Here is a 10314-nt window from a genome sequence, read left to right on the forward strand (position 1 = left end):
CAGTTTGGGAAGATGAGAAAATTCTGGAGATGGATGGTGGTGATGGTTCACAATAATGTAAATGTATGTAAAACCACTGAACTATATACTTAGAAATGGTTAGAATGATAAACCTTATGTAATATATATTTTACCACAATAAAAAAAGAAAAAATGTTGACAAAAATTTTTAAAGAATATGGGTCATTAGAAAGTATCCGATATTGCTTTAGCTCTTTATTTTGTAGTTCTGAACTCTGAATAACCCATTTTCCCAGTTCAGTGGTTCTTAAAGTGTGATCTGGGGACCCTTGGAGGTCACCAATACCTTTACAGGAAACTCATAAAGTCAAAATTATTTTCATAGCAATACGAAGATGTTATTTGTGTTTTTTTTACCTTCATTCTCTCATGAGTAAATATTGGAGTCCTGCAAAGGTCATATGACATATGTTATCACAAAAGACTGAATCCAGAAGCAGCAAGGAGAATTCTACTCTCTTCTATTAAATCAGACATATTTTTGTCTGACAAATTTGTCTCCAAAAATATAGTTATTTTCATAAAATATATTATTTATGTTAATGTTACCAAGTCCAAGCTCTCTCTGCTCGCCACATGACAGGCCAATGAATCAGAGAGGAGGTGCTGAGGCAAGGAATACAACTTTATTCAGAAAGCCAGCAAGATGGCAGACTAGTGTCTCCTAAAAACCATCTTATGGGGTTTGGATGCCAGTTTCTTTTATAGCACAGAGAGGGGGAGGAGATGAGGAAGTAAAGTAAAAAGGCCATAAGTTTTGCAAATATCCCCTGGAATGGCCAGCCTCAGGGAGGGGATGTGTTAATTTCTTCTTTCTCACAGCCATCCACAGGTGGACAGGGTCCAGATGTTTCCCTAAACAAAGGCACTTTGGCTTAACATTCAGGCAGAGGGGCAGGGTTCCCCGACACATAATACATAAGCAAGCTTCCCCTTGCTTTTCTTCTTTCAGTGAAGAAAAGCAACGAGAAACAAAGGTTAAATAAAAGAAACAGATCCAACATGTAGTAAGATTTGGCTCTTCCCTGTTACGTTAACATGTAATAGGATTATTATTATAATTGTAAATGAATTAGTAAGTATTTAATATTTTCTCTAATTTCTAATATGGAAAATAGTGATAGATAAAATCTACACTAACAAAAACTTTGGTGTTCTCAATATTGTTAAGAGTGTAAAGTTGTCCCAAGACCCAAAATTTTGAGAATTGCTGGTCCAGTTTATAGGGTGATCAGACAAACCCCTTAAGATGCTAGCAAAATGACATTTCTCACCTAAAATTTTACCCATTACCTCAGGTTAATCAGGCTAATCTCCAAACTCTTCTAAATTCAGATAAAACCCAAAATTGTCTGTGAACATAAACAGTTTTGTCAAATGTGGGTTAAGTAATACTACTAGCTGATAAATCTGAATCTGCAAACTTCTGGGCCTGACTTTATTGCTACTGGATCAAAATTCATGCCTGCACATAGAGGATGGCAGTTGAATATTCTAACACAAATTAGGGGGTTGGAAGAAATGTACTCTTTAATTGTGCACCTTATCTATTTTGTGGTCACTTAAATATAACCCACTAATTATAGAGTTCTTATTCTACTTAGACATACAATTTAAAATTCATTATCCAGCATATAATTCGCAAAGACTGTATAAAGACTAGTTATAAAATAGTGACATCAGAAATATAGTCATAGTTTAAGATAGGTCACTCAGTCTTCTTTTAGTCTGTATAACCATGTTTTGCTTTCTAAAAGATCCTTGAGAAAAGATGTTTCTGGTAAACGCTGACTGAAACTGTCTTAATTCTTTTCCTTTGCAGGAAATCAGGTCTTATCAAGTCACATACAGGCATAGTGGTTAAAAACTTGTCTGGTAGGCAAACCTGCATTCCAATCTCAGCTCAGATACTTAGTAGCTGTGTGACCTCAGGCAAATTGCTTACCATCTTTTATTCTATTTTATTTTTTACTTAAAAAAATTTTTTTATGGATAAGTAGTTCTTTTATGTGAAATAACACAAAGAAGCATAGCTAAAAATATTCTATTCACCCAAAAGAAGGCAGGAAAGGAAGGAGAAACTAAAGATCAGATGGAACAATTAGAAAACAAATACCAAGATGACATCTTTAAATCCAACCATATCAGTAATTACATTAAGTGTAAATGGACTCCAGTTAAAAGACACAGGTTGTTAATTTGTATGAAAAAGTAATACTCAACCATATACAGGTCTCCCCCACTATCCAAAAGTGGAGGATTCCTGTGAAAACTTTTGTAAGCCAAAATGGCATAAAGCAAAAAAGCAATTACTTAGGACACATCTTGTTAATAGATGCACAAAATAAATCAAGATAAAGCACAGATGCTCAAAGCTATGGCGGCCTAATGCTGGGATGCTGAGTGTAGTTCCCAGGGAAGGAGCTTGGAGGTGCCGCTCTTGATGCTCAGGGTTTGCACCGCCTCTAAAGCAGCTCACTGCACAACTAACACTGAAAGCTATTTTCGGTTTTCACCTTTTTTCGTAAAAGTGAAAATCCTCTTCAGATTTCTTTCATTTAGCGACAACAGGTACCAGTGTAGGTCTTTCATCAAAGTGAAGGAGGTAAAGCAAACTTTCAAAAAGCAGTGCATACCTGTATTGTCTATAAGAGAAGCACTTTAAAGATACAAATAGATTACAATTAAAAAAGAGATGGAGGGGCTTCCCTGGTGGCGCTGTGGTTGAGAGTCCGCCTGCCGATGCAGTAACACAGATTCGTGCCCCGGTCTGGGAAGATCCCACATGCCGCGGAGCGGCTGGGCCCGTGAGCCATGGCCGCTGAGCCTGCGCGTCCGGAGCCTGTGCTCCGCAACGGGGGAGGCCACAACAGTGAGAGGCCCGCATACCGCAAAAAAAAAAAAAAAAAGAGAGATGGGACCTGGTAGCCCTACAAGCATTTGGTATTAAACGTAAACTCTGTGCAATGATGACTGGGATGATAAAAAGAGCAGGACAAATATTTGAGCAGGAGAGCTATCCTTTCTTGATTCCTTCTGGTGAGCAGGGGTTGCTGCTGACATTTCTTCTGAACTGAGGTGGTGGGATCTAGGTCTTTCCAGATCTTTCCAGTTCACCTCCAGTGTTTTAATTGCTCTGGAGATACAAGGGAGCAATAAACTTGGGAAGCTGCCCTTTGCACTTTGCCTATAGGTTCTCACTTTCAGCTCACCATCCTACGGTGGTTCTTCCTCTCAAGTCCTTTCTTAAGCACAGGACGCTGCCTTCGGGGGAGAGGGGCGGTAGCACACAACACTGCCCCCCTCTCGGCGCCCGGTCAGGGCCTCTCAGAGCAAAAGCTGGAGGCTGAGAGACGTAAGGGTACCAAGGTGGCAAGGGACGGACCCCTGAGTGCAGGGCTCGAACAGATATAACAGGGACCAAGAGGCTGCAGCACAGCGCCCCCAGGGTTCTCCCCAGGTGCCGCGTGCAGAGCCGGAAAGGCGCCGCTTACCATCTTTTAATCTCACTTTACCTATCAGTAAAATAGAGATATTAATACCTTTTCCCAATGGATTAAGTAAGAATTAAGTAATGGGTAAAAAGCAATTAGCCCAGTCCTGGATCCATATTAAGCACCTGATCAATATTAGCAACTATTCAAATACTGTTATTGGCTTCCATTACACTATCGAGCTATTTCTAATTAGAAATAAGAGAAAGAAATCAAAGGCCTTGCTGTTATCATTTTCCCTCTTTCCTTAGGAAATGCAGAGACTGACAACTCTAGGAACTATAGAAAGGGAAAAGCAGGCACTCTTCTGTCTGTCCTCTGAAAGCAAAGGATAGTCAGAGAAGAGGATTAAGCCAAGTCATGTCTCTTGTAGCCCCAGTTCATCAATTCTAAAATGAACATTTATTTCACATTATAACACCTCTGCAATAGGGATATGTCTTACACTGCTTAACTAGCAGGGTTTTTTCTTTCTTAATGCTAAATAAAATAACGGCAAATCTTAAAATTCATGGCATCTTAAATTCAATGAAATAGAGTAATTGAGCTTTCTACTAAAAAATACTAATAGCACCCAAATAATCCCCCAAAGTACACCCTTTATTATTGTATTTATCACAGTATCTTACCATCTCTCTCCCCAGGCCTAACATGCTTATCATCTGGCACAAAGAGGTCACTTAGATTGATGGAATCAATGCATGCATGGGCTTGATCTGACCTTATTCACCACTCCTACTGTGAGTATCTGAAAAAAAATGTAGCCAAGGGAATTCTATTTCTCTTTTCTCAGAATCCAGCAGTCTTTAATTATACAGTGTTGATGTTGCTTATACTTGTTTCATGCATGTGAACCTCATCTACCCGACTATAGTGTAAGCATCTCAAGATAAGGACTGAGTCAGATAAATTTGCCTTCCCTACAGGGCTGGTGACGTGGTATATACTTAGTGATCAATTGCCTAAAGGGATTTTTTTTTTTTTACACTGTACAAGGATATATGACCATATTCCTGCCAATCTGACTCCCCTAGAATTCTGAGTAGGGGATTTTAAAAAATTCCTTTGGGAATTCCCTGGAAGTCCAGTGGTTAGGACTCTGTGCTCTCACTGCCCAGGGCTGGATTCAATCCCTGGTTGGGGAACTAAGATCCCACAAGAGTGTGGCACGGCCAAAAAAATACAATATATAAATTGTTGGAGAACTTAAAAAAAAAAATCCTTTGCTGCTCTAACAATTCAAATCACTTAGAATTTCTTTCTCCACCACTTACTGATAGTTAATGGACCCTTTGCTGATCAGAAGAGTCAAACCTACAGTGAAAGAATTACAAACTGCAGAATAGATGGTCACTAGCATAGCTGACACTGTTGGTGTATCACTCACAGACCCTCTGATCACTTTTGATCACTTCTGGTGTCTATATCCTAACTTATGTTTGCTTTGCTTCCAAAGAAGATGCTTTGTCAGTATTTGCAGAAATTCAGAATTGCCCTGGGGGAACCATAGCCATTGATTGATTGGTGCCTGAATAGAAAGCCCACCACCTTTGCCTCAAGGCTGGATAAACCCTGAGGTATAATTTATGCTCCAGAGCTCCTCACAGGATCAGGCCAAGGCCAGGGCTTCATGAATCGGCACCGGCAACGTGCTTGCTTCATTTACCCCATCCCTATCCTACTCCCTCTACACCCTTAAAAAAGGGCGTCTTCGAGACAGTTAGGATCTGAATTTGATAGTGTCTGAGTTTTTGCATAAAAATAATGGGAAAAAAACTTTTGTGTTCCAAGATTTAAACGTTTGTTTATTCTTCACCCTGGGTGTATATTCTTGAAACTCATAATGAGCAATATAAAACCATCAACAAAACCAAGACTGGAGAGTCTTTCTGCCCTGCCCTTTAGGAGGACACATTCTGCCCTGAGCAGGATAATAGGAATCAGGGAACAAAAGAACAGCAAACAATAAGAACTGACCAAACAGCATTTCACAATCGATTTTATTTTATTTACAAGTGATATTTACCTAATTTTATTTTTGACAATGTCTGGCTTCTTTGCTGAGCTTCTTAGTGGCCTTTTGGAACTAAAACTGTAGTGCAAAATGAGCTGATCGACATTTTGATAAAATGCTGCAAGATCACATAACAGAAATGCATCCTCTAATAGGCTCTGATTTCTCTCTCACTGCATCCCTTATAATGTAGTAGTCTTTCCTTATCAATGGTTTCTTTTACCTGTGGTTAACCACTGTCGGAAAATATTAAATGGAAAATTCCAGAAATAAACAATTCATAACTTTTAAATTGGGCACCATTCTGAGTAGCGTGATGAATCTTGTGCCATCCTGCTCCATCCACCTGGGACGCAAACATCCCTTTGTCCAGCATATCCATAGAGTATACACTACCCACTGGTTAGTATAGGAAAAAACAGCATACCTAGGGTTTGGTACTATCTGAGGTTTCAGGTATCCACTGTGGGTCTTGGAAGATATCCCTACAGATAAGGGGGACTGCTGTACTCTGGAGTCTCAAAAACAAATCTCAGGATCTATTCTAGTGAATGGAACAGTTATACAAGTTTGTACACCTTGGCAGGCAGTTTCACAAATTTGTTTCTGAATTTCTTCAAAGCTCTTAGGTGTGGTAGATGGAAGTGTGGATGGTGACAACTCTGGGACTGAATTCTTGTTCTTTTCCTTTTATGGCATTCAGCAAGTTGTTTAATCTTCCTGAGCTTCAGTTTTATTTCCTTAATAAGACTGTTATAAAGAAATGAATGAGATAATATGTAGTTGGTGGGGCAGCTGTTTGAGATGTTAATTTATATCTTGTTCAGGCTGCTATAAGTATTTCTGCGTCCCCGATCCAAGGAAAGCAACCATGTCTGCCTCCAGGAGTAGTTAATGGCTTTAATGTTGCAGGGCCAAAATTAAAAGTTGTCTGACACTCAGAGCATAACCTTTGGTCTAGTCCTGAAGGTGATCCAGCTAGATTGTTGCAGATGGCAGGAGACATTACGGGTTGGGAGAAGAAGTGGACCAACACTAGACAGTAAACTATTTGGGAAACACCTCCCCATGTTTAGAGGGGCTGCATTTATGGATTTCAAGAGAGTCAGGGACATGTGCCCTACTCCCACACAGTAGCAGGATCCAGGGCCTCTGATGGTGGCCAGCTTGTTACAAAATTGTATGTGTCAAGATAGAACCTATTTAACAGTTTTTCGGCTGGATTTATAATTTTAAGATATTTAACATATAGTATATGAACCTCCATTTGTATTCTTGTCCTAGGCCCTGTAAATATTTGGGGTGGCCTGGAAAAGGGGCCATAAGGACTTGGATCATGAACAACCAACAGTGGTAGCTAATGTGGTCTGAAGAACAGAGAGCCCATCTCAGAATATTATGGAATGTGTAGGACCCTGGGATGGTATAGAAACCCCTAATAAATTGTCTTCCCCCTAAAGTAAACATGACAAATCCTGAATTTCTCATCTCCCTTGACCTAGGTGGCTCAGAGCCAGATTTAACTTCATTTAGAACAAAATAGGGGCATGGATTTTTCTCTATCTTGTTCACTGCTTTATCCCTAGCACCTAGAACAGTGCCAATACACTTTGTTGAATGAATGGATTCTTGCTTCCAGTGCCAAGGACCAAACTCCCACCTGCCACATTGTGTAAAGCTCCTGGTTTTGTGCTGTCACATATTAGGTGTCAGTGTCAGGCACTCATTTTTGCCAAATGCCATATAATGCATCTTTGTATCTAATGTGTCAGATGAGCCTAGAATACCCTGTTTATTTATTAAATTGTTTTATCACCTTTAGCACTGTCTGTTATGCACAGTCAACTAAGTACTTCGCCTGCCAGTTTTCCTCACTCCCTTCCTAAGTCCTAATCCCACTTTTCTGATGGAGCCCCTATCATAAATCCAGGGTTTCTTTGGCCCTGTATGTGAAACCAATTCTGTTTCAGAGACCACAGCCTTAGGGCTCTAGATCCTTCTCCATCTATATGCAACTTTTCCGCCCTTCATAGTATAGTTCTGTTCCTTGGTTGTGCCCACAGTTAACATAGTACCTGCCTTCTCTCCCATCCTAGATACAATCCCAAAGTTAGAAATTCCCTTACCAATACCACCAGGTATCCACACGAGAGATACCCTTTGATCTCTGGGCCAGAAAGTGATGCTTCTACTGTCACCCTTCAGGGCAATTTATTTAGGGAAGAGTTGTAGAAAGGGCAAGTCCATCTAAAAGCAACCTTCTTTCTTGGCACTGAGGACTGAAGGGTATTGTTTTAAAGCCTTCTGTAAGGCTCCATGTACCTCTGTGTTTCTCAGCTTCTGCCATCTATAGAGAATACACCTGTTCTCAGAGGACTGAAAAACCATATGGTCTCCACCCTGTTGTTGGGATATAGTCACAATCATGGCTAGAATTTTATTAGTCTGAGTTTGACCTTTTTCTGTGTGTATTCACTAGCTTAGCGATTTAACTACTCTGAAACTCTATTAGTACCAAGCTCAGTAAGCTCCTAATTTGTACACTGGAGGCTCCTTGCAAGCAAGAACTGTTCCTTTTGGTTCTGTATCCCCAGCATTTAGTACCCCGCCTGGTATGTAGTACTGTTCAGTGAAATCCCTCCTACAGATAGATTCTGTCAAGAACTGTAAAGAGTCTAAGTTTTACCCTACTTGCAAGTTAACAAGTTAGCCTGTCATAGTTTCATGGATGCTGGTAGAAGACATGAGACTCCTGTGTCAGAGTCAAAAATGGTTTATTACTCATAGCAATAGTAGTAGCTAGAGTATCTGCCTTTTTAAAGTCAGTTCCCCAAGACCTAGTTTCCATAGGGCAATGGGAATAGGGCCAGTTAACACCTGTACATGAAGAACTCTGAGCTTAGGGAGCCAAAATCTTTGTTTTACTTTGCAGAATTTTCATGGTTTTATTTAACACAAATAAAACTTGCACATGAACTGTTCATTTTCTTCACTGTGCAGCCTGGCATTGCGATCAGTGACTCACGGCCAGCTGGGCTGCTCTTTCCACAATGCCTTTGAGGTTCTTGGAGGAAATGAGAGCCATCTCAGCAAGATTTGTTGCACATCAGCAGCACTTCCAGCTTTTTGATGTTGTAGACCAGCAACTTCTAGAAGCCACTAGGCAGCATGTGCTTCATTTTCTTGTTGCTGCCATGACCAATATTGGGCATCAAGATCTGGCACTTGAATCTTCTCTGTACCCTGTTATCGATGCCTCTGGGTTTCTGCCAGCTACACTTAATTTTGACATATCAGCCTGACTGGTGCCGGATGAACTTCTTGGTCTTTTCTTTGATCACTTTGGGCTTCATAAGGTGTCTGAGAACAGTCATGATGCTGGGTTGGAGACGGCTGCTACCTCCCTTGAATCTTTTAGAATGGGCAGTAAATATGCCTACCCTTTACTCCAGAAGGACACCCTGTTGCCATCAAACATTCTTGAAAAGGTAGTCTGGAACAAAGTGCAGTTGGTGCCTCATTTACAGGACTTGCAGAAATGGGAGTGACCCACGGAGAAATGTCTCAACAGACGGCTGAAGTGAAGCAGAGGTGGCAGCAGCCTGAAGTTCACTTGCTCCTGCCCAACCCAATCTCAGAAGCCTCCAAGAGCAAACAGTTTTTTCAGTGTTTCAGGAGCACTGTGTTCTTTCTGGCTTCTACTTCTTTGGTGGTCCAATACTCCCTGCCTTGAATGCCTTTTCCTTACTCCTCTACTATGTAAATCTTATTCATCTTTCTAGATCAGATTCAAATTCCACTCTCCTGTAAAGCATTCCCTGACCAGCCCAACTCACAGTGATTTCTTCTCCGATATTACAGAGTGATTATTACCTGTATCAATCATATTGACACTTAGGAAGTAACAATAATAACACCAACAACCTCTGACATTTGTGTTTTGTGTATCATTTTACCTTTTACTAAGTATTTTTACACAAACTATTCCCTTTGACTCTCACAGCAATCTGTAAGACATGCAAAGGAAAATATTATTTTCAATTTATAGATAAGGAAAAGCAGAAATTCAGAAACGTGCCCAAGGTCACCTAGTTAATAAACAGGTCATCAGATTTAGCATTAGTTCCCAGGCTCGTAATGGCTGCACTATGCCATTTCTTCTTGCTGTTTAAACTCCCGAATGGATTTATTTCATGTAGTGTTAAGTCTCAGAGAGACTTGATACTTTCCCTCTGGTCAAAGAGTAGGGGTGGAGATTAGATTTACAGCAGAGTCTAGTGGTTAAGTGTCCTGAGTCAGACAAACCTGCTGTGGAGAGATTTCTTGGGCTCACCAATATACAGGTTGCCTCACCTTCCAGAACGTGGAGCTAAACCACATTTCACAGGTTCCCTTGCATCCTAGATTCCCATGAGACTGAGTTCTAGCTGATGGAATGTGGGCAGAAGTGATGTCACTACTTCCAGGTCTGACCTTGAAACATCCTATTCAGTCTTCCATGCTCTCTTTCCATCACTCCAGGCTGACTGATGATGGGGAGATCTTGAAGCTACAATATGCTTAAGCCGTAAGATGGAAGGGGCCTGTGTACATGAGTCACTGCTTAGAGGTGAGCTGCCTAAGAGAGCCACCTGATGAGGACCATCCACGCTGCACTTTGCCCCAGCAAGAAACACATTTTATTGTGTCACATTACTATGATTTGGGGATTGCTAAACCAGTTACCCTACCCTAATACACTTGAGATTAAAATCCAGCACTATAATCCACCAGTCTAGTGTGACT

The 10314-nt window shown here is 40.7% G+C and overlaps 1 pseudogene; it reads right to left on the minus strand.

Annotated features, from left to right (window-relative positions):
• Positions 1–8478: 8478 nt before the first annotated feature.
• On the minus strand, positions 8479–8903 carry LOC112397328 (60S ribosomal protein L32 pseudogene; annotated as a pseudogene).
• Between the last annotated feature and the right edge of the window lie 1411 nt (positions 8904–10314).

This window comes from Neophocaena asiaeorientalis, unplaced genomic scaffold, assembly GCF_003031525.2.
Source record: "Neophocaena asiaeorientalis asiaeorientalis breed wild unplaced genomic scaffold, Neophocaena_asiaeorientalis_V1.1 scaffold17, whole genome shotgun sequence".
In the NCBI taxonomy this organism is placed as follows: Eukaryota; Metazoa; Chordata; class Mammalia; order Artiodactyla; family Phocoenidae; genus Neophocaena; species Neophocaena asiaeorientalis.